The 27,046-nt window shown below is 41.7% G+C and overlaps 1 long non-coding RNA gene across 1 annotated transcript; it reads left to right on the plus strand.

The window, feature by feature from the left end:
- The first annotated feature begins 5,169 nt into the window (after positions 1-5,169).
- Positions 5,170-8,635, plus strand: LOC147857483 (uncharacterized). Its single transcript, XR_015530625.1, has 5 exons — positions 5,170-5,350; positions 7,074-7,111; positions 7,231-7,348; positions 7,451-7,548; positions 8,287-8,635. It is a non-coding gene; the product is annotated as an uncharacterized LOC147857483 (long non-coding RNA).
- The last annotated feature ends 18,411 nt before the right edge of the window (positions 8,636-27,046 follow it).

Consider the following 27,046-nt stretch of genomic DNA (forward strand, 5'->3'; position numbering starts at 1 on the left):
GGTACGGTAAACCATCGATTCGAATATGGGGCGCTCGACGGCTCGAGAATTCCCATATCAACTTTCTGCCTCAGCAGCTCCATCAACTTCGGGATGTGAGCTCTCGGAACCGGGATTGGCTTGAGATTCCATGGTACATGCGGTACCGTGAATATCACCATCGGCTCCACGATCGTCGGGTCAACGCACCCGATTTCCTCCGGCGAGAATGCGAAGGCTTTCCCGTGCCTTCCGAGCATTCTCCGAAACCGGTCTTCCTCCGCCGGCAGTAGGAACCCGCCCCCACCGATTTTGAGCTCTCGGAGCGTCTCGTCAGTGAAGGTGTGCCCTATGCAGGCCGGATCTCGTAGACTAGGGTCTGATGCAACCCCTTTGATTCTCGACGCGCTGTCCTCCGGTAAGGGTGCCGCTACTGGCCTTACCTTCCGGTCCACAGTCTTGTACTTGGTGTTTACGTGGGCCGTCCGAACTGACTCGAGCCCTCGACCGAAGTCCGCGATGACTTCGTACATCTCCTCGGAACACACCGGTATCGTCCGGTCGTCGTTAAGGCCTTCTTCGACTACCTTTCCCAGCATTCCCAAGGTGTCGTCGAATGAGACCGCCTCCACGGCTCCGTTGATTTCCTCGTCCGGGCCGAGAACTCCGCACGCTCGAAGTCTCGCCTCCGTCTTTGTTTTCTCTCGGCCGGCGATGCCGACCATCGCACACGCTCCGTTGTCGGAGAACAAAAATTCCCTACCTATGGTACAAGGTTTCCCCGGGGGCTTCACTGTCAAAACTTGTATGATAGCACGTGAGTTCATCAAAAGGGGTTTAAATTAATCAGTGAGATACAAAATATATATATATAAGGGTATTAATAAGGATTTGAAAATATATTTACATAAGGGTATTATCAATTATGTTGGGAAATTTTTTTACATAAGCCCATGAAATATTAGATATTTCAATGAGATAGTAAAGAATGTATTATGCAAACAATACTCAAATTTGGAGTAGCATATATACATACATAAATACATACACATGCATGCATCCATATATACCTACATTCAAACATTACATCCATGAATATGTATATATGTACATTACACCCATTTATACATGCATACTGACTAAACATAAATATATGTACAAATATATATGACCATATGTAAATATGTACATACATGTACATACATGCATTACATACTACATACATAAAAATTACATCTTATATATATATATATATATATGTATGTATGTATGTATACACATTTTTACAATTTACAAACATATTTTATATATTACATATTACACATATATATTATTATACGCACAATTTTATACAAATGCAAATATACAAACCAAACTGAAAAAAAATAAATTACATATTATATATATACACATATACACACATTCCATACATACAATACAATACAATATGTACAAACATAACACACATCACATATGAATACCACATACATGCATATATACCTACATTCATATATCACAACACATCACACATGCATATATACCTACATTCAAACATTACATCCATGAATATGTATATACATACATTACACCCATTTATACATGCATATTGACTAAACATAAATATATGTACAAATATATATTACCATATGTAAATATGTACATACACATACATGCATGCATTACATACTGCATACATATTAGAATCAGCCATATATATTGAAAGAAAGAAAGAAATATATATTAACGTCTTCTAAGACCAAATTTGGCCCATGAGACAATTGGTTTACAACAAAAAATGGGGTATTTACCCATTCATCGAAAGTAAAAACATACATATGTATTATTTATATATGTATGTATTGACATACATATATACATAATACATGCAATAAAATTACATATTGCATATATACATACAAAACACAAAAAATTAAATTACGCATTATATATTATATATGTACACATCACATACATATTATATGTATACAAATATTCATATTTACAATTTACAAACAAGTTACATATATTACATATATGTATATTATGTATATACACGTGCACACACACATAAATAAATTAGATATTACATAGCATATAATCCATACCTATTACACAATATACAAATTTACACATACATAAATTACATATATACATACATTATTATTATTACATATATGATATATGTATAGATACATACATAGATATATTACATATGTACATACATATTCCACATATCACCATATATATAGATTATATTGGACCATATGAACCACAATACTTACATACACACACACACACACTAGATATATGTATACTTACACGTACATTGGATATATAAATGCATATTACAAACATACATCCATATAGGAGCCATATACATACTAAACATGAAAATATCCCAAAAATATACATACATAAATACATTACATATATACACATTCATACATTTACATACATATGACCACATACACACACATACATTGGATATATACATACATATTATGCACATATTACAAACACATTCATACTCATTGAATGATGTATATTGACATATACATAGATGCATACACATACATTACATATGTACATACATGTTCCACATATCACCCTATATATACGTACATATGTCTGCAATGTTATAAGTTTTACAAACAGACATCCATACACATAAATACATTACATACACATGCATACATACATTACATATGTACATATATATCATCACCAACTACAATAAATACATATATACATACACATACATAAATATTACGAATAAACATCCACACACTCATGTACGCATGCATATATACAACCACTTTTACACATACATACATTACATATATACATATACATATATGTACATTCATGCGTGAACATACATACATTTCATACACATATATTACAATCGCACATTCATATACATTGACATATGCATATACATACATACATTACATATGCATACACATATGTACATTCATACATGGACATAACTATATTCATTTATACATTAGATATATATGTACATAAATATTATGCACATATTACAATCACACATCCATACACATTGATTCATGTACATTGTTGACATATGGATATATGCATACACATACATACATGCATCCATACACATACACACATACACACACACACATGCATACATACATACATACATACATACATGACCTATGCATATATGCATACACATATGTACATTCGTACATGGACATGCATCTAGTCTTTTATACATACACATACATACATATATTAGATACACACACACATACGTATATATATATATATATATATACATATATATTACACATACACATACATACATATTACAAACAAACATCCACACACACAGACACACATATGCACATATGCATTCACATAAAAATATACATACATTACATATTCATACACATATGTACATTCATACATGGACATGCATATATTCATTTATACATTGCTACACGTATATATGTATTTATGGTTACAATGATATGTGTATAAATTTTACAAACATACACTCATACACATACATACATACATGTTCCACATATCAGCATATATGTAGGTCACATGGGGTCATATGAACTAGAATATGTACATATATACATACATATTACGCACATATTACAAACAAACATCCACATACATACATTACATATTACATATATACGCATTCTACATTCATACATTACACATGTATATATATTCATTCATACATACATTACATATTACATATTAGATATATACACATATGTATGTATACATATTGTGCACATGCACACCACAATATATATATTCATTCATACATACATTACATACGCACATTATATACATATACATACATACATTGCATATTGCACATACATGTATGTACATTCATACATAGATACATTACCTACTTACACATTAGATATATACACATATGTATGTATACATATTGTGCACATGCACACCACAATATATATATTCATTCATACATACATTACATATGCACATTATATACATATACATACATACATTGCATATTGCACATACACGTATGTACATTCATACATAGATACATTACCTATTTACACATTAGATATATACACATATGTATGTATACATATTGTGCACATGCACACCACAATATATATATTCATTCATACATACATTACATATGTACATTATATACATATACATACATACATTGCATATTGCATATACACGTATGTACATTCATACATAGATACATTACCTATTACACATTAGACATATAAACATATGTATGTATACATATTGTGCACATGCACACCACAATATATATATTTTCATTCATACATACATTACATATGTACATTATATACATATATATACATACATTACATATATGCATATACATGTATGTACATTCATACATACATACATACATTACATATTACATGTAGACGTATGTACATTCATACATAGATACATTACATATTGCATATACATGTATGTACATTCATACATAGATGCATTACATATTACATATTCGATATATACACATATGTATGTATACATATATATATGTTCATTCATACATAGATACATTACATATTGCATATACATGTATGTACATTCATACATAGATGCATTACATATTACATATTCGATATATACACATATGTATGTATACATATATATATGTTCATTCATACATACATACATTACATATTGCATATACACGTATGTACATTCATACATAGATGCATTACATATTACATATTCGATATATACACATATGTATGTATACATATATATATATATGTTCATTCATACATAGATACATTACATCTTGCATATACACGTATGTACATTCATACATAGATGCATTACATATTACATATTCAATATATACACATATGTATGTATACATATATATATATATGTTCATTCATACATACATACATTACATATTACATATTAGATATATACATATATCAATGTATACATATATATATATTCATTCATACATATATACATACATTACATATGTATATTATAGACATATACATATACATACATACATTCATAGTCAACATAACATTGATACATTGACATTTTTTAATTTTGAGTTTTGCCGCCCCATTTTGCCGCCTAATTCTGCCTCCTCTACTCTCTTGGTTTTGCCGCCTTTGTTCTCCTCTTTGGTGTTGCCTCTATTCTTCTCGTTTTTGTTGCCTCTACTCTCTTTGCAACTTCCTTTGTTCTCTTCGTATTGTCATTGCCGCCTCTGCTCGCCTCGTTGTGCTGCCATTGGTCGCCTCGTTGTGCCGCCATTGGTCGCCTCTATCCTCTGTAGCTGCTGCCACAACTACTGTTCATAAAATATTTACAGGTATGTAAAAGAAATACACACACGGACACAACACATACACACATGCAAATAGAATACATACATGTGCACATATATAGATTATATACTCTCACACACATACATATATTCACATGCAATGCAATACATACATATGCACATATATAGAACACGCACACACACACAACACATTCATACAAACACATGCAATATAATACATACATATGCACATGTATAGAACATATACTCACACACACACACAATACACGTGCACACATATACATATATACACATGCAATACAATACATGCATATGCACATATACATATATACACATGCAATACAATACATACATATGCACATATATATAACACACAAACAACACATACACATATACATATATACACATGCAATACATTACATACATATGGACATATATAACACACACAAACAACACATACATACACACATGCAATACAATACATACATATGCACATGTATAGAACATATACTCACACACACACACACACATAACACATACACATATACATATATACACATGCAATACAATACATACATATGCACATATATATAACACACACAAACAACACATACATACACACATGCAATACAATACATACATATGCACATGTATAGAACATATACTCTCTCTCTCTCTCTCACACACACACACATAACACATACACATACACATATACACACATTCCATACATACAATACAATACATACATATGCACATATATATAACACACACACATGCAATACAATACATGCATATGCACATGTATAGAGCATATACTCACACACACATCTAACACATACATTCATGCATACACACATTCCATACATACAATACAATACATACATATGCACATATATATAACACACACAAACAACACATACATACACACACATGCAATACAATACATGCATATGCACATGTATAGAGCATATACTCACACACACATCTAACACATACATACATGCATACACACATTCCATACATACATATGCACATATATATAACACACACATACACCCACCCACCCACCCACACATCTAACACATACATACATGCATACACACTTTCCATACATACATATGCACATATATATAACACACACATACACCCACCCACACACCCACACACACACACATCTAACACATACATACATGCATACACACATTCCATACATACAATATAATACATACATATGCACATGTATAGAACATTCACACACACATTCCATACATACAATACAATACATACATATGCACATGTATAGAACATTCACACACACATTCCATACATATAATACAATACATACATATGCACATGTATAGAAAATTCACACACACAAACACACACACATTACATACATACAACACATGCATTATAATACAATATGTAAATACATACACATGCAATTCAATGAATACATTACAATATGTAAATACACACACATGCAATTCAATGAATACAATACAATATGTACACACATACATACAGAACATGGAATACAATACAATACATACATATGTGCGCACACACACACACACACACACACTCGTGTGCTTGCAAATGTTGATTGCAAGGTTAAAATATGTGATTTCGGATTGACAAAAGTTGTATTTCATGACAACCTAATGACTATATTCTAGATAGTATAGTAATCTATTTAAATATACACATTTCATGTTCTTAACACACAATTTGCAATCTTTAGGTGACGAGAGATAATTAACTTATTATTTTGCAAAGAAGGTACACTCTCATTGAACTTGTTTCATCTTTGATGAATAGGAAAGTAGAGTTTGTGCTTGTATTTATTGTAGTTTGAGTCCAAGAAGAGATTGCTAAAAGTTTTACTAGTTTTTGTGAAGGCCTTAGTAAATCATTACTTCAAGGGCTTAGCTAAGGTAACCCATCAGTAAGTTGGAGTTTGAATTCGAGAGGAAAAGAGTTTCAAAAAAGGATGTAAGGGAACTCATATATTGAGAGGTAATATAAACTTTGGTTTACTGTATAATTTCATAATTATAATGGTATTGATTGAGCCTTCTCTAATTTTTATGAAGATTCTTTTTTTATTGCCATTATTAGATGCTCGAGTATCATCTACGTATGCTCAAGGATTGTTTGGGTGGAGGGGATAGGCCCAACTTTTTGTATCCCAGGTTTCTATTGAATTATTTAAAACGGTTAGTTGTCATTGGTGGCCAACCATGTTTATTTGCTTGCTTGCTTGTTTGATGGTGGTAGAAACAATTCCGCTAGAGAGAAAACATACATCTTTGTCCAGGTTGTTCTTAAATATGTAAATTTGTTTTTTATTACTGATCATGAATCCTCATAGTTGTGGATCTATTTATTCATAATTATTTACCATAAATGTTCATAGTTTTGGATATGCACACATATGGTTGATATATTGATAATATACGATGGTTCTCATATGGTCTTGTAGTAACACTAAAGTTGAGAAATTGAAGCATTATTTTTCCAAGGATGCCTTAGATATGATATATCATCTATAGAAACCATATAAGAGTTATATGAGGCCCATTGGTGTAGGTACGTACTTGTGTCCCATGTTATGAACATTAATAACTTGACTTATTCTCAAATAGGTTTCTGAATTTTACAGCAAGAAATTTGAAACCCCCAAAAATTTGGAAAAGAACATATTTTGGATAAAATTTAGTTTTTTTTTTGAACGTAAGTCATTGATATTTGAAATACATAAGCTAAGATTGGATTGTTTTGTCATAAAGAAAGTATAAGAGGTTTGTTTGGACCCAATTATATAGAAGTCCTATATCAATGATCCTTTATAACTATTATGGTATTTTTTATGATGATTCTATTTATGAGTTACTGATTTTGATAGAAATGCAACTTTTGCTTTTCCTCATGCCTTACATGCATGAACTATTCAGAAGGAAACGAGTAACCAAGAGAGCAACAAGCGTCATCCTCCCTGAAAGGTCATATTATTGAGATTCAAAAAGAAAGTATGAAACAAACCAAAGATGTGGAGAGGGCGTAGAGTGATGTCATGGCTATAATACAGGTCCAACATTGAAGATAGAAACTACATGAAATTTAGAACCTAAAATAAGCTTCTTTGGGTTTTCTATTTATATACTTGGTTTTTATGAAGATAACCTTTATTGTAATAAGTATTTTAAGTAGACATTGAACAACAAAATGATTAATTTTATCTCATTTTTATAGTGTGATGTCCTATATTTCAAATGGAAATATAACATATGTTGTCATTTGTTTGATCAATGTATTTGGGAAAAAATAATGTAGTGGCTTCTTATGAGTTTATCCATGAAACCAAACATAATGTTAATTTGTTAGTAATTTCATTATTGATATGCATTTGGATTGTCCCATGTGTGCTCTTTGAGATATGCATGTCAAGTTCAAGATTGATTTTTTTGTAAATTACATTCTTTTTTATCACTTCATATTCTTCATATGTTGAAATAAACTATTGACATGAACTTATATGTGGCTTATATATGATATACCTCTAATGTTTTTGGGTAATGTTTTTGAATTGTTTGTGCATTACTATATACTTTACACATTGTGTTTTCAATTTATGTGGTACTTGATGAAACCTTTCTACAAAATTGCATATGTTGTTTAATGTTCTTCCACATATTTGTGAGTCATCAATTGTAAAGAGGGTCATAGATCCATTCTAGGTTTCTTGGATTAGAAACTATGTGTGCATGTATATTTTCTATGTAAGGGCATTTAAAATAGGTGGTTATCAAAAAATATATTGGTAATAGGGGGTATTTTTATTAATCTTTTTTTTACAAAAGGGCCTCTAAAATAGTAAAAAACATACGTATAAGGGGTTTATAAATGATGTCATGAACGCACGTGATACAACCTTCTTATATATAGTGGAGTCCCCGGGAAGGTTTCTTCGGTTTTATCGTACAGGTGTGGGGTTTTCCCGGGGTGTCCGGACTGTCGCGGCCCCACGCCTTGGCAGCCCTCTCTAAAAATCCTCTCGGTTATCGGAACCGAGGGAGTCGCGGTTACGCTCGTGGTTCGGCCTAACCGTCAAAAACTGGACCGAATGGCGGCCGTCCTGGCTCTTGACCCGCGCATAGGCCGAACCATTGTCCAGCACCTTGGTCTCCATTCGCGCCGCCGTGATGTACGGCTCTCCCAGTATGACCGGATGCGAAGACGTCTCCTGCACGAAGAAGTGCTGGTCAATCTCGACGTCGCCGATCTTGACTCGCACATTCGGACAGGCCCCGTGCAGTTCCTCGGTGGCGCGCGTTGCTGCCCTTATTTTCCACCCGTGCTTGGTGTTGATCGGCCATTTGCCCTTCTTATAGAAGTCCATGGACATCAAATTGATCTCCGATCCGTGGTCCACCAAAGCTATCACCGGTTCCTGGACATCGCCGATCTTCACCGGGGTTTCCGTGGTCGCTCGGGCCCAGTGCGGTCTCGAATAGTGGCTTTCCGCCCACTCGTCTCCCAGCGCCATGTCGTCTAGGTGCGTCGTCCGCACTTCCACCGGTCTTTCCGGTTCTGTCTCCGTTGACAGCCTCTTCCGTTTCACCAAGTCCACGATGGAGTCGTGGAACTCCTTCTTGGCGATTCCAAGCACCTCCCGTAGCGACAGCTCCACCTTGCTGTCGAGGATCCGTTCCTCCAGGACCTTTCGTAAGTCCGTGGTTCTTTCTATCTCCGTCCCCAGACGGTACCCGCCCTTCTGGGGTTTATCTTGCGTACCGGCCCTGCCGGCTTCGTCCCGTCGTGGCCCGGACCGGGTCTCGTATCGTTGTGAGGGCCCGGTCGTCCCGGGTTTTCCCACCCGCTTCTCTTCTACCAGAGCCTCGTAGTTCCGGCAAGCGGCTTCCACGAAGCCCGTCCTTTCCTCGACCGGGTCGCTCCACCCGGTCATCTCCCGTACCCGTTTCTCCGCACGGTCCGATTCCTCCCTTTTAAGCCCTGCACCGGCAAGGCCTTCCAGCATCGTCGGCCAGAATCCGGCTTTGCTTTCCTTTCGGGCCTCGCCGCCCCCGACTCGAATGCCGGCCGACGCCGAGTAGTGGACGGTTTCCGCGTGTCGGGCCGCCGCCTCTTCCATCAACCTTTTCATACCACCCTTTCCGTCGTTTCGGCTCAGGGCCCTTCGGGTGTCGCTGGCATGCACCCGTCCTTCCCACAGGTACACCACCCGGTCCCTCAGCGCCTCCGCGAAGTCGCCGCAGTCCTTCCGAACGTGGCCGACTTCATCGCACCACATGCACCTGTTTCCTGCCGCCGGCCGTCGGTCACGAGCCGGTTCGCCTCCTTCCCTTCGGGCCTGCGCGATTTGGAGGTCCTTTATCGCCTTCGTCAATTCCTCCAGCGCCGCTCCTCCGGTTGAGCCTCTGACCACGCCGGTCGAAGCCGAACCGGTTTCCAACCACTCCCGGGTCTCTTCCTTGCGCACCTGTGGCGCTGGTTCGAGCTTCCTTGCTGCGACCGAGCCCGACCCAGTCGCCCCGTTATCCGCCCATTCTCGCCGTTTGTCGAAACGGCCACAGACCTTCCTGACAGCCGCCCAGTCGGTAGTGAGCCCGTCTTCGGTTTCCAGCAAGAGGCCCACTTGCTCCCGATCCCGCTCGTCGACCGACTTGACAAACAGCAAGACCCGGCTCGTGTCCAGGATGGTTCGGTCGAGCGCCGAAAGGCGCGCAAAGTTTTCCTCGAACTCCCGGAGGAGTGCCGACGCGTTTCTTCCCTTCCCCGGGGACTCCACCCATTCCATGAACCTTCGCTTCGAAAGCCGGAGCGCGTCGTCCAGCCCGTATTTCTCTAGGAGCCGACCTTCGAACTCCTCCCAGGTACGACTCTCCGCCCGCACCTCGAGCACCTCCGCATGGATGCTCGGCATTGCCACTCGGGGAAAACCGGCAAGACGCCTTTCTTCCGGAATGTCCCGCATCAACATTTCTGCACCGTAGGACGCCAGATACTTCGTGGCATCCCTCCCATCGAACCGGCCGATCGTGCCGACGACCGCCTCAATAGCTCTGTCGAGGGCACCGGTACCCTCGCGCGCGTTTACGATCCGATCCACGGCCGAAGCCATGGCCTCTGCGAGATCCGACCCCCTCATCTTCTGCTCTTCTGCCGCCTCTTTCACGTCGGGTTCACCAAAGATGTAGAGATATTACGCAAGTGCGTGTGGAATAGAGGCGGGACCGCGGGGGTCTCGAACCAAAGAGCAAGCGAGGGAGGAGAAAGAGAGAGAACCGGCTACGCAGGACCGGGGATACACAGGGACACGGCCCTTTAGCACGGAGAACGCGAACAGACACCGACACAGACGGATGCGAATGACTAAATATGTGTATTAACAAAAATGGCTAACACGACTACAACCCCCGATGGGGCACAGGTTGGTTGCAACCGAACAGGCCGGCGAACAGATGCCGATGCCTGTTCGCTTCGACGCACAAACGGGGAAATGGGGGGGGGTAGCAGGTCGGAGGTGCTGCCGGAAGCACTCGGGCGTTCCTCGAAACAGCGCGAGCCTCCCCGGAACCCTGCACAGAAAGCTTTGGAGCTCAAGAAGGAAGGAAACAGAGAGAGCGAAGCGTCCAGAAACGGTCCGACAGCACTTCGTCCTCTCCGCGCCAGCTCCCTGCAACAGCTCTTTCCCGCTCCTTATATAGGCCGACGAACAGGCCGTCGTGTCAGCTTTATTCCCTGTCCCTTTTGGACAGGGATCCGCTCCGTTTTTCACGGATCCGCGTAGTTACGCCGCCGACTCGTACAGTTCGCGCGCGCGACCGAAAAGACTGTTCGCGCGGTCTTTGTCTCCACTTGAGTTAGGGCCCGTTCCTGCCGATTATCCTCTCAATTCGTTTCTATGTACAACTCGGAGCGTGCGCGCGTGAAGAACCGGTTCCCACGGCTTGGTGCGCCGATTCCGCCTATGGACGGTTTTCTTCACGACAACGTGACGAAGGTGCTTCACCGGTTCAACATGTCGGAAGCAAGACCGGTCGGATCGACCCTCCCGGCAAACTGCAAGCTGTCCAGCAAGCAAAGTCCCAAGACAAAGGCTGAAAAGGAGGATATGATGAAAGTGCCGTATGCCTCAGCCGTCGGGAGCCTGATGTACGCCATGGTGTGTACGAGACCGGACATAGGATATGCAGTCGGAGTGGTGAGCCGGTACATGAGCAATCCTGGCAAAGAGCATTGGAACGCGGCCAAGTGGATACTCCGATACCTGAAGGGCACGGCAAACGTATGCCTCCGATTCGGCTCCGGTAAACCCGAACTCGACGGTTTCACCGATTCGGATATGTCGGCTGATGCAGATACCAGCCGGTCCACATCAGGGTATGTGATGACGTATGCAGGGGGAGCTGTTTCATGGCAGTCGAGGCTGCAGAAGACGGTTGCGTTGTCAACCACTGAGGCGGAGTACATGGCGGCTGTAGAAGCCGGCAAGGAAATAATATGGATGAAGGACTTCATTAGAGAGCTCGGTATCCAACAGGAGGAGTACCGACTCTACTGCGACAGTCAGAGTGCAATCCACCTTGCGAAGAACGCGGCCTATCACTCCCGGACGAAGCACATCCAGCGAAGATATCACTGGATCCGGGAAAGGATAGAAGACAAGGAGTTCGTGCTGACGAAGGTCCACACGGACGAGAACGGGTCGGATATGCTAACCAAAGTGCTCACACCCGACAAGCTGGAAGCATGCCGGAAGAGGATCGGATTGGAGAGACATCCCATGCCGAAGTGAAGGGGGAGTTTGTTGGGATTTCGGTCCCTTTCGGATGGGATGGTCGGATATTGGAGATGAATGCCGACAAGCCCGGTTTCGGTTTCGGATCCGGATGACGAAGACCCCGGCTTCGGTGCCGGATGAAGAATGTACCCGGAGAGCGATCCGGATGCAGGAACATATCCGTGAATATGTTCGCTATGGGCCCCTGAGGCTATAGTTGTAAATAGCCCAAAGTCATATAAGTATAAATATGACTTAGGGCAAACAGTTTTACTGTTGCTTCTCATTTTTCTGTTTTCCCATTCAAGAGGAGTGAAGTGTGAGCAGCCGTGAGAGAGAGAGAGAGAGAGATAGAGCGCGAGAGAGGAAGAGGTAGACGCCTCTGTGTATTTCCGCCGCCTGTGGCGAGGACAGCGAGCTCAAGGTCGTCGCCTTGTAGCTCGCCATTGTATACTTCTCTGTATAGTGTTGATTTGGAGTCTTGTACTCCCGTGGTTTTTCCCGTCCAGGGTTTTCCACGTTAATCACTGTGTACCCGCGTTTTGTTTCTCCGTGTGGTTCCCATTTTCTGCACCATCGATTCGCGCTTACTCGGTTGTGGCCGAGCGAAGAAGGTGAATGTAAGCGTCTATTCCCAACACTAACAACATGATGATGATGTTCGAGCGGATGCTTCAAGAACAACGTGCGATGTCGGAGATAGTGGCAATAGTAGAGCGGCTCGTGCAACGGATCGGGCAATTCAACGGAAAGGACGCATCATGCTATCTTCAGGACTACAAGGCAGAAATGATACGGTGTGGGATTTCGGAAGGACTGCATGTGACATCCTTCAACCGGGTAGCTACCGACGGGCTTCAAGCAAGTATCCACGGGCTACGACAACAAAATCCAACGTGGGAAGCGTTTGAAGAGGCGTTAAAGACCACGTTCGCTATCGAGGACTCCTCCAAGGCAACACAGAGAGGATTCGAGGATTGGGTGGAAATGCCGGACAAGGGGATGAAGGTCCTCGATGTGTTTTCGGCATTCGAAAATCGGTTCGGGAGGTTGTCTGTGAGAGATCAAGCTATCCTCGCATCGGACAAAGTTATCATGTTCTTACGAGTCGTGGACATCCGGGACCAGAAAGATCTTGGAGTGCTTCTGGAGGACACGACCACCGAGAGTGGTCTCACCGATACATGGGATAATGTGCGAGATATCGTCGCACGATATACAAAGAGGGGGCAATGTCTTGCTAACGAAGAAAAGAGGGTTTTGGAACCGATTCCGAAGCCGAGATCCAGTTTGGAAGACCATCAACCGCGGGCTCGGGAGACTACGACTGAGAAGGGAATCGGCGCAACCACGGTGGAGCAATTGCTGAAAGAGATGGAGAATCTGAAAATCTCGATGGTGAAGAAGATGGAAGACCGTCCCACAAGTTCCAAGTACATGGACCTCGATGCATATGGTGCGATAGCACCAAACATGATCGGAGAGATTGCGACGAGCACAAGGGGAGGCGTTACGACGGGATCTTATCTACTACGAGGGAAATCAGATTCATTCGATGGATTCTTGGAACCCACTCCGACCGAACTTCCGAAAAGGCGGCATGAAGAAGGTCCTAGAGGAGGAGATCGCGGCAAAAAACAATTATGCAACAACAACGGGAATACGTGTGGAGGAGTCATCTGCAACAAAGGCGTCTTTTTGGCCGGAAGTGCTAGAAACTTCGAGAAAGCCGACCATGATGAAATCCGAAGTGCGCTTGAGTAAATGAAAATGTTCATACCTGGCTCATGTGATATCGGATTTTTGTGTTCAAATGTGCGAATCGAAGCTAATTTCGCTGGCTATGATATGAAATTGAAAAATCATGATTTTGAAACTCACGTCGAGAAACAGGACGAAAAAAGCAAAGTTCAGCAAGTCGTACACAAGAGCACGTGAGTAAATGAAAATGTTCATACCTAGCTTGTGTGATATTGGTTTTTTGTGTTCAAACGTGCGTATCAAAGCTAACTACGCTGGCTATGATATGGAATTGAAAAATCATGATTTTGGAACTCAGATCGAGTGACATGAAGAAAATAGCCAAGTGTAGAAGGTCGTAGACAAGAGCGCGTGAGTAAATGAGAATGTTCATACTTGGCTCGTCTGATATCAGATTTGTGTGTTCAAACATGCGAATCAAATCTAACTATGCTGGCTATGATATGGGATTGAAAAATCATGATTTTGAAACTCAGATTGACAGACATGAAAAAAATAGCAAAGTTGAGGAGGTCGTAGACAAGAGCGCATGAGTAAATGAAAATGTTCATACCTGGGTCGTGTGATATCAGATTTTTGTCTTCAAATCTGTGAATCGTTGCTAATTTCGTTGGCTATGATATGAAAATGAAAAATTAGGATTTTGAAACTCAGGTCGAGAGACATGACGAAAATAACAAAGTTGAGGAGTTCGTAGACAAGAGCGCATGAGTAAATGAAAATGTTCATACCTGGCTCGTGTGTTATCGGATTTTTGTCTTCAAATCTGCAAATCGTTGCTAATTTCACTGGCTATGATATGAAAATGAAAAAATATGATTTTGAAACTCAGGTCGAGAGACATGACGAAAATAACAAAGTTGAGAAGTTCGTAGACAAGAGTACGTGAGTAAATGAAAATGTTCATACCTGGCTCGTGTTAAATTGGATTTTTGTGTTCAAATATGGGAATCGAAACTAACTACGCTGCCTATAATGTGGAATTGAAAAATCATGATTTTGAAACTCAGATCGAGAGAGATGAACAAAAAAAGAAAAGTTGAGGAGGTCGTAGACAAGAGCGCGTGAGTAAATGAAAATGTTCATACCTGGCTCGTGTGATATCAGATTTTTGTGTTCAAATGTGCGAATCGAAGCTAATTTCGTTGGCTATGATATGAAATTGAAAAATCATGATTTTGAAACTCACGTCGAGAAATAGGACAAAAAAGCAAAGTTGAGCAAGTCGTACACAAGAGCGCGTGAGTAAATGAAAATGTTCATACCTAGCTTGTGTTGTATTGGATTTTTGTGTTCAAACGTGCGTATCGAAGCTAACTATGCTGGCTATGATATGAAATTGAAAAATCATGATTTTGGAACTCAGATCGAGTGACATAAAGAAAATAGCCAAGTGTAGAAGGTCGTAGACAAGAGCACGTGAGTAAATGAGAATGTTCATACCTGGCTTGTCTGATATCAGATTTGTGTGTTCAAACATGCGAATCGAATCTAACTACGCTGGCTATGATATGGGTTTGAAAAATCATGATTTTGAAACTCAGATCGAGAGACATGAAAAAAATAGCAAAGTTGAGGAGGTCGTAGACAAGAGCGCGTGAGTAAATGAAAATGTTCATACCTGGCTCGTGTGATATCGGATTTTTGTCTTCAAATCTGCGAATCGTTGCTAATTTCGCTAGCTATGATATGAAAATGAAAAATTATGATTTTGAAACTCAGATAGAGAGACATGATGAAAATAACAAAGTTGAGGAGTTCGTAGACAAGAGCGCGTGAGTAAATGAAAATGTTCATACCTGGCTCGTGTGAAATTGGATTTTTGTGTTCAAATATGGGAACGGAAGATCTATTTGCGGCTTGTTCGGATGTGATGGTGAAGATCGGGGATGTCGAGATCGACCAAAATTTCTTCGTACAAGACGAGGTCTCACATTCCGTGATCCTCGGGCAACCATTTATCACGGCATCACGAATGGAGACGAAGGTGCTAGATAGCGGTGCGACTTTCGCATGAATTCGGAGCCAAAGCGGAGGGAAATCCGTCCAATTCTTAACTGTGCCAGCAAATCATGAAAGGAACAAGAGAGAGCTCTTGTCCCAAACAAGGATGGATTTTTAGAGTGGACTGTTGCGGAGTGGGGAAGTGATAGTCCGAGAAGCCCTGATACCCCACACAGGAAGAAAAATCTCGGAGCAAAACAAGTACGAATCGGTCCGGATGGGGCATCTATGTACACGGCCATAACCGGAGGAATGAAGAAAGAATACCGAAAAGTAGAGGATAAGTTGTGGTCGGCGTCAATAATAAAAGAAGACGAAGAAATCGTGGGGGTAGTTGAAGAAGTGTTCTATGGGAACACGCTACAACGGCTTGAAGAGCTTGTGGAGGATAAAAGCCAAGGAGACCGGGTAGTCCCGGTGGAATCGGTGGAGATGTACGAGATCGTTGCGAAAATGGGGCCAGATGCGCTCCGCAAAGAAGAAGCAATGGTAAGTACGAAATACAAGACCGTGGAGAAGAAAGTGAAACCGGCCGCGAGACCATTACCCGCCGATAGTGAGCAAAAGAGGAAAGAAGTCTCGGGAGATCCGACACTTCGGAAGTCCGTGGATATCGGACATGCCTTCACGGATGAGACCCGGAAGAAACTTCGGATTGGTGGACGTGGTTTCCTTTTACAAAATGAAGAAGAATGATTCCGTGGGATGTTGGAACAACATGGGAAAGCATTTGCATTCACATTAAAGGAGATAGGGTGTGTCGATCCGAAGATAGTGGAGCCGATGGTGATCTTCATGATTGACCATGTGCCGTGGAACCTGAAGCCGATTCCGGTGCCACGAGCGCATATTCCCAAAATCATCGACTTGCTCAAGGAGAAGGTGGCGATGGGGATTCTAGAGCCATCAAACGCTCCGTACTCAAATCGATGGTTTACAGTTCCGAAGAAGAATGGGTCACTCTGATTTATCCAAGACTTGCAACCAGTGAACAAGGTCACGATCCGGAACTCCAGAGTCCGTCTGATAGTGGACGAATTTGCGGAAGCATTTGCCGGTTGTGCGATATACTCCATCGGAGACCTATACTTGGGGTATGACCAATTCCAACTAGCCGTGGAGAGCCGAGACATCACTACCATGAGGACACCGATAGGATTAGTCCAGATGTGTACGCTACCACAAGGCGCGATGAACTCGGTCGCACATATGATGAATGCAATGAACAAGGTGCTTCGAGACTGCATTCCGGAGATAATGATGCCGTTCCTAGATGACATTCCGATGAAAGGATGCGCGGTAGAAGAAAAAGATGAAACTATTATGCCAAAAGTTCGTAGTCGACCATATTCGTGATTGCGAGAAAGTGCTTCGAAAGTTAGAAGATGTGCACCTAACACTTTCCGGTGAGAAATAGGCATTCAGGCAAGAAGAAATATTGGTAGTCAGACATCTATGTGGGCCCTACGGCCGAAGACTGTCACCAACCAAGATCGATGCGATTCAAGCTATGAAAGAAGTATGTGAGTCACAATCCGAAGTCCGAAGGTTTCTTGGAGCATGTGCATTCTATCACATATGGATTCCGCACTATGCACATATTGCGGACCCACTCTATCACTTGTTGCGGAAGGGTAAGAAGTTCAAACGGAAACTGGAGCATACCAAAGCCATGAAGAAGCTCAAGAAATCACTACGGAGGGAAAAAGCACTAAAGAAGCTGAACTATGACCGATCGATCATAGTAACGGTTGACACAAGTCCAATTGGAATCGAATGGGTCATCAATCAAGCCGACTCGGATGGTTCGCAATATCCGATCCGATTCGGAGCAAAGGTTCTCAACGAAAGGCAATGTGGATATGCACAAGTAAAAAGAGAATTATGGGGAGTCGTGTCGGATAATGTCTGAGTTTCATGAATTCAATTGGGATGGACATCGAGGAACATGGGCAACTTTTGTGAAAATCAAACAAAAATATTGGTGGAAGAATATGTACAAAGATATAGCGGAGTTCACGGAAAGCTATGAGAAGTGTCAAATCTACTCCGGAGTTCGACACCGAGATGAGTTACATCTGACATTCTCACCGACAATCAACTTCAAATGGATGGTCGATATTGTAGCCATGCCAACCGGGATCAGACAAAAGAAGTACTTGGTGTTAGCCCGGGAAGATCTCACAAACCAAGTAGAAGGTCGAGCACTACGAAGGAAAACGTGTTCCGCAGTATGCCAATTTCGGAGAGGTGTTTTGTAGGTATGGGTGCGTAGGACAAGTGACTGCGGATCGGGGAGAACTTGACTCTGACAAAGCTAGGGGATTCTTCGCCAAACATGGAGTTCGGTTAACACTGGCAACAACATACAATCCGGAAGCCAACGGGAAGATCGAACGAGGACATAGTCCGATCGTCAAAGCACTTGCGAAGGCATGCGATGGAAGGGTGAAGGATTGGCCGCAGATGCTTTCGTATGCACTATGGGCGGATCGGACGACGCATAGCTTCGTAACCGGTTATATGCCGACATAACTTATGACCGGACAAGCACCGGTAATGCCGACGGAAACCGCAATCGCGACATGGACAATGCTACCGTGGAAGGAAGAGATGAGCCGGGAAGAACTACTAGCGGTTTGGATACGACAACTAGAGAGAAGACCGGAAGAAATAACAGAAACAACACGCCAACAACAAGAAGCGTGATTCCGGAACAAACGCATGTTCGATACAAAGCACCAACTACGACCGCGGAAGATTGAAGAAGGAGATTGGGTGATTGTCTATGACAGTAGTTTGGATCATCAACATACAATGATACGGAAGTTCGCGAAAAGGTGGTTTGGGCCATATGAGGTTCGGAAAGTTTTCGACAACGGAACTTACCGACTATGCGAGTTGGATGGGACGATACTACGGGTGCCTATAGTGGGGAAACAGGTGAAGATTTTCAAGAAGTGAATTGACAAAGAACCTTATGTAAGCTTAGACAAGACCCGACAACGAGGAGCAATCGGACAAAGATCGCGGTGATGCGGAAAGTGAAGAAAGTGGTCTTCAATTGATAATCGACATATGGGAAGAATCGGAGAGTGCTACGGATGAAGAGGAACAACGAGCATCGGGAACTTCGGCACATACCGGAGGATGTGCGGGTTTGGAGGGGGCGAGTGTCGTAGTGTAATTCGCACACTACGTGAAAATTATATTTTTGTCCCTCCGGATGGAATTGGTAAGGAGAATCGGTAAGAACCGGATCAAGTAGAACCGGCAAGAGCCGGATAAAGAAGGCCGGTGAGAATCTCTCACCGGATGAAGAGACAAATTTGTAAATAGAAGAAAAGATTGTTACATGCATAGGGCAGGATTCGAACCTGTACCTCCATGTTAACGATTTTTAAGCCTTACTACTACTAGCATATTATGAATTTTAAAGTTATACTAAACTTTATCCCGTGTAAATATTCTAGATATGCATGGTACAAAAAGTTATTCATGCATACACACTTGAGTTAAAAGAAAAGATGGGATAGAAAGCTAATCATTCACATGCAGTGTGCATGAAAACTAAAGTTAGGAAAAGCATGATGCTTGCATGTGATAAACTTAGACTCTTCCAACACTATATAAGGAAGAGAGAAAGATGTATAGGGGTTGTTGATTTTTTTTATAGAAGGATTGATTAATACAAAATATTTGTGGGATTCACGATTTTACCATCTAATTCTCTCTTACAATCTAATTACCCATTAATACATTATACTCGTGGGATTCAGGAGTTTCATATCTTCTTCTTACAATCTCTTCCTAACTAACATTATCTCATATTCTTCTTTCTCCTAGTCCAAAACCCCAGCAGTTCCCACCCGACTCACGCAAACGATCTGGCGCTGAAAGGCACGACAACGCAGAGTCTCCCACTCTAACACCGTTTTGACCTTAGCTGGATCCATGGAGATGCCTTCCAAGGAAATGACATAGCCCAGAAATTCTACCTGGTTGCACTCGAAACTACATTTTTCCAACTTTGCATAAAGACCATGTTCTTGAAATCGTTTTAGTACTAACAGTACATGAGAATCATGCTCTTCTTGGATCTTCGAATAAACTAGTAGATCATCCAAATAGATGGTCAAACAAACATCCAAGAAATCTCGGAATATATCATTTGCCATGTGCTGGAAGACTGTTGGCGCATTAGTGAGGCCGAATGGCATGACCGTATACTTGAAGTGCTCATATTTGGTGCAAAATGCGGTCTTCCATTCATCTCCTGGTCGTATTCGTATGAGGTTATATGCGCCTCATAAGTTGATCTTTGTGAAGAACCATGCACCATTGATCCGTTCTAAAAGACTTGAGATAAGGGGAAGTGCATACCTATTCCTGATGGTGACCTTATTCAAGCCACGATAATCTATGATGACGAAGTGATCCATCCTTTTTCTTGACGAAGAAAACGGGTGCACCGGCTGGAGATTTCGAATGTCGAATGAAACCATTTGCCAAAATTCCTCTATATAGGTTCGAAGGACTTCTAGCTTGGTTGGTGACAAATTGTAGATTGGTCCCCATGGTGGTTCTTTTCCTGGTTGTAAATCGATGGGGCAATCATACGGTCGATGGTGAGGAAGCGTATTAGCTTGTACTTTATCGAACACATCAGCATAATGACGATACTTCTCTAGAAGTTGAACAATGGACTCCAATTTAGTGGTGTTGGAGGGTTTTACTGATATTGTGAAGAGAAACATTTCTTCCTTGTGTCCTTCCTCATGCAACTGATGTAGCGAAATGGTTGCAATCTTATGAGTAGATCCTCGGGTTTGTCGATACTAGATTTCTCTTGGTGTCTAATCTATATCTAGGTTATGTAATTTGAACCATGGTAATCCCAAAACAATGGGATGTTATGGGATACTAATTATATTAAATGATACTACACACGCTAAATTATCTAGGACAATATTAACGAGCTTTGACTCTTCTATGATATTTCCGGAAGCAATGGGACGACCATCAATGACCATCAACGCGAACACACAAGCAAGGTTTACACACGAGAGACACAATTTCGAACGCCTTTGTGAAAGTAGAGGTGCATGGGCAAGCCCGAACGCTCCCTTGCCACAAGTTGCACGAACACACAAGCAAGATTTACACTAACATGCAAGACACGATTTCGAACGCCTTTGTGAAAGGAGAGGTGCATGGGCAAGCCCGAAACGCTCCCTTGTCACAAGACACACAAAAAAATAAGCACAAATGACAATAACATATAAGATACGTAAGTTTGAATGCCAAACATTAGTTTGATGATAACGTATAAGACATGTAGGTGAAACCAAACATTAGTTTATTGCTATATAATAGATTCTTTTATAAAATAAGAATCAATTTTACAATGGGTTTGATATGAATATGAGAGATAATTTATAAAGGAAGGGGGAAGAGAGGTGGAGGAAAGAAGAGAGTGGAATATAGAAGAAGGTGATTCTTTGTTGATGATGCCTCTAGATTTTGTTGATCCTTCTTCTTTTGCCTTCTAATTGAGTAGAGCTTCTGCGTTCCTTCTCCCTCCCCCCCTTCACTAGAATAGGCTCTTATTTATAGGTTTAGGATTGCTTGCCTTTTTCCCCTAAAAAAAAGCTTGTTTATATGAGTTGACTTTTCTTTTCCTCACTATTTCTGTTTTCTAGCCCCAAATTTCACATGCAAAATATTCTTGGAAAGCTCTTTGGGTTAGCTTTCTTATGCATCTTTTCTTTTCTAATTTGGACATCTGACGAGGAAATTATTTATCCATCTTTTTCTCTCCATCTTTTTCTCTACTTTTGTCTACTTTTGAAAACCACCTCTAACTTAATATTCATCATTATTCATTGTAAGGTTCAATCCTTTGACCTTTTATTTATAAGGAATTATCTTTGGCAAAATGAAAAAGTATTTTTTTCTACCAATAAAGTTGACTTCACAATACTAGTTTATTTAAACTACTATTTTTCTTCTTTTTGAGGATGGTTTCACGCTTTGTGTTAGAAACATTATGACAACGTAATCGAGGCATATAGCCTCCACTCACACGAAACATCCAAAAATAAGGGTGAACGTAATACACTATTGAGGTATTGACCTCTTATGCATACGACACAAATCACATATCCTTTACATAGAAATTGAGGTATTGACCTCATATGCATACGTAACATATGTATGTGAACGTAATACGCAATTGAGGTATTAACCTCGTATGCATACGACACGAATCACATATCAAATATACCTCATACAAATATGTCAATGTTTTATACAACCAATTAATTACCACTACAACATCATTGAATCAATGAAAGAAAACACATATTAAATATACATTATTAGATTGGGAGAAAAAAAGAAAGAAAAAAAAGAAAGAAAGAGTTACCAAAGTTCCTTTGTTGATAGCTATTTGAATCAAGCTTGATCGTACATCGATCGATCACCATCCAACAAGAAAAAAAACAATCAACAAAAGAAACATTAGAAACATGGCTCGGATACCAATTGTTAGAGCTTAGCTACTAATGTAAGCATATGATAAGGATAAAAGAAGGGTGTCTAAATAAGAAAGGATAGAGAGAAAGAAGGGTGATCCACCCAACCACCCCCGAGCGAAAGGATTGAGACAGACTCGAGCCTCGATCGGCGTCCCATACCACCGTCGTGGCGTCTCCTAACACAACCAACATAGGCATGACGATGATTTGCCCACTTTTGTAGTTGGATGTTACATTCCTGACAACTGGGAGATGCTCGTTGTCACATTGGGCAACGCCAAACCGGAAGGGAATCATTTATCCCTAGAGATGGTGAAGTCGAGCCTATTAAATGAGGAAGCTCGCTGGAAGGACAAAGATTCTGTAACTGACTCGAAGGCCTTAGTCTCAAAATGTGACATGCATTGGGGAAGAGGCTTGAATGAAGTCCCCATAATTGGGAAAAGTTGGGGATGAGGTCGAAGTCGAGGGGGAGGCCCACCTGCTTCTATTGTGGGAATCCAGGGCACTTCCAAAAGAATTTCCGACACTTCTGGAAAGAGAAACGGGGAGCTGATGGTGCGGAGCCGAAGAAGTTTCCAAACTGAAAAGGCACCTCAATGATCGTGACAAGTGAGGAGGAGTTGTTGCTTATTAGCGAGCAAAATGAAGTAAACTTTGTAAGCAATGAAACAACGTGGGTGATCGACTCCGAAGCGTCGTTCCACCTGACCCTTGACTGGAAATGCTTCTCATCATACAAAGCCAGAGATCATGGATTCTTGAAGATGGGGAATGACAGAGCATGCAGAATTGTCAGCATAGGAGATGTGTCTTTGTTTGATGACCTCAACCGGGTACAGACTAGTGTTGAAAAATATGCGACATGTTTTGGAGGTAAGATTGAATCAGATATCAATCGATCGCCTAAATGATGAAGGCTACACGAGTAGCTTTCAAAACGACACTCTAAAATTCTGCAATGGAAACATGATCATGGCCCGAGCCCAGAGGACAAATGCATGCTTGACTATGGCGGGAGGAAGTAAATGTGGTAGCCGGGAGAACCGGTGAGTTGTGGCACAATAGGGTGTGCCACATGAGCGAGACAAGGATGTGGAAGCTTGTTGAGGATAACCTCATTCTGGTGTCGCGAAGTTTCGCGCGTGTGTGTTACTTGGGCGGGACTAGGGACTACTGAAGGGATAGAGAAGACCCAAGGTTTGCTTTACGACAATATTACTTCCCAACCCCTTCCCGAGCAAGGGCTCGTTGCCCCTTTTTGTGAGGTCGGTTGCACAATTAATTGCCTTTGTGTGCACACACATTCCACATGCACATTTGGACCCCCCCTTTCGCCGGTTTTTGCCACTCTTGAGCACGCCACATCACGACATCCATCCCCACCAAATGCACATCCTCCGGTATGTGCCAAGAATGGTGGGCTGAGGGTGGTCAATAGTTCATTTCCTCCTCCTCATTGACCCCGTGGCTTGTTGTTTGCTCGTCTTTATCTTCATCAAGGTCGTCGAGGTTTGGTTCCCTGTCGTGTCGCTTTTTGAAGATTTTGACCCGCTTCCCTGCTATTGGTATTGCCACCTTAGTCCCATCAAGTTCAACGAGGTGGTAGGTAGCATTATCGTTTGCACTCGTTAGCACGTATGGCCCGAACCATCGCTTTGCGAATTTCTGCATCGAGTTATGTTGATTGCCGAGACTGCTATCATACACAATCACCCAGTCTCCTTCTTCGATCTTCTGAGGGCGTAGTCAGTGTGTCTTGTCAAACCGGGCATTGTTACTTAGCCTAGCCGCTTCTAACCTCTCCTTTGCCAACTCCAAGTCTTCAGGTCTTCTCTCAAGTTGCCTTCTCCTTGTTGCTAGAAGCTCTTCTCGACTCATCTTGTTTTCCCACGACATCGCTACCCATGACACGATTGTGTCTTCAATGGGCATCACCGGCTTTTGTTCGTACATGAGTTCAACTGACATGAAACTTGTAACTGAGCTGTGAGTTGTTCTGTCGGCCCACAAGGCATAAGGTAGTAACCGAGGCCAGTTCCCAACTCGCCCATCGCAAGCTCTTACAATGCCTTTTACGATAGGCCTGTGTCCGCGTTCTATCTTTCCATTAGGCTCCGGGTTATAAGCGGTCGTGAGAGAGAGCTTCACTCCAATTCATTCAAAGAGCTCTGTAGCTTCATGAGCGTTCAACTCTCCTCTATCGGCCACTATCTTTCCCACACATCCGTACTGGTAGATGACATCCTCGAGTAAGAATTTACACACCCCCATTGTTGTTTTGTTTGCTAAGGCTCGCCCTTCTACCTGTTTTGTTAGGTCTTCTCTTGCTAGCACCAAATATTTCATTTGGCCCACTTCCATTGGCATCAAAACCAAATCCACCATCCATTTGAAGTGTATGGTGAGTGGGAAGGTCGGGTGCAACTCGTCCCTATGGCGTATGTTGGAGTGTATCTGGCAGCTTTCACACGTCCCCACAAAATGGGATATCCTTGTACATTCCCGGCCACCAATACTTCTCCTTTAACTTCTCGAATGTTGCCCACGTTCCTCTATGGCCCACCCAAGGACTCTCGTGGAACTCAGACACCAATGTTGTTTGGTCCTCTTCCTTTATGACCACTCGTTGTGGCATCCCTATCCTTCTCTTCGGGTGCCTCTAGAGAAATCCCCCTCGTAGGAAGAACTTGTACACTTTCTTTCGGACTCTCTGTGCTTCCTCCTTCGACCATGAACTATCCACCGTCATTGAGCTTAAGAACTTGCCAATGTGTAGCCACTCCCCTTCGTATTCACTTTCGTTGAAGGCGTGGAGTACTCGCACATCTCGATCATCTATAGACGCTTGGGTTGTCTTAAAGAAGTCAAGAGTGACATCGTTGTCTTCAGACACCATGTCGCTTTCGCCCTCGAATGTTGCCCTTGATAGCATATCTGCCATGGCATTGTTCTTCCTTGAAATATGGCAAATCTCCAGGTTCATGATTTGATGTAAGCAATCCATCTTAGCATAGCTAAGAAAGATGTTGCACATCCCGAAACCATCCCTAGGATTGGAAGGCAATCCGTCTCTATTACCACCTCTGACCCGATTAGGTAATCTTTATCCACCTTCACTGCGGACACAATACCCCAAAGCTCACATTTTACTTCGGTGTATCCTCGTTGTCGCTCGCTTACTTGACTCCAAATTGGATGATGTAGCGTGTACCATCCTCTCCTTCTTGGTCGATGATCCATACGATCCCTATCGGACTCGTATCTACTATCACGTAGATGGGCATCCCTTCCTTGTATACGGCTTTTCGTAAAGCTAGTGCCGCTACAAACATTCCTTTGAGCCTCTTCATTGCCTTTGTGTGCTCTTCCTCCCACTTGAACTTCCGCCCTTTCTTGAGTAACCCATACAAGGGCTCGACTAGATGTGGTAGAATGCACAGGCACCAAGAAATCGCCTCACCTCTGTTTGGGATTTACATTCTTCCCTCATGTCTGTGATGGCGTCCACCTTTGTAGGGGATGGCTTCTATCCGTATGCCTGGCACAAGTGTCCCACCACAAGAATCTCCTGTTGGAGGCATCCTAATTTCTCACCTGAGAAGG

Source organism: Azolla caroliniana, unplaced genomic scaffold (genome assembly GCF_043228905.1).
Source record: "Azolla caroliniana isolate FFs.n. ecotype wild unplaced genomic scaffold, voAzoCaro1.0.p SCAF_12, whole genome shotgun sequence".
NCBI classification, from domain to species: domain Eukaryota; kingdom Viridiplantae; phylum Streptophyta; class Polypodiopsida; order Salviniales; family Salviniaceae; genus Azolla; species Azolla caroliniana.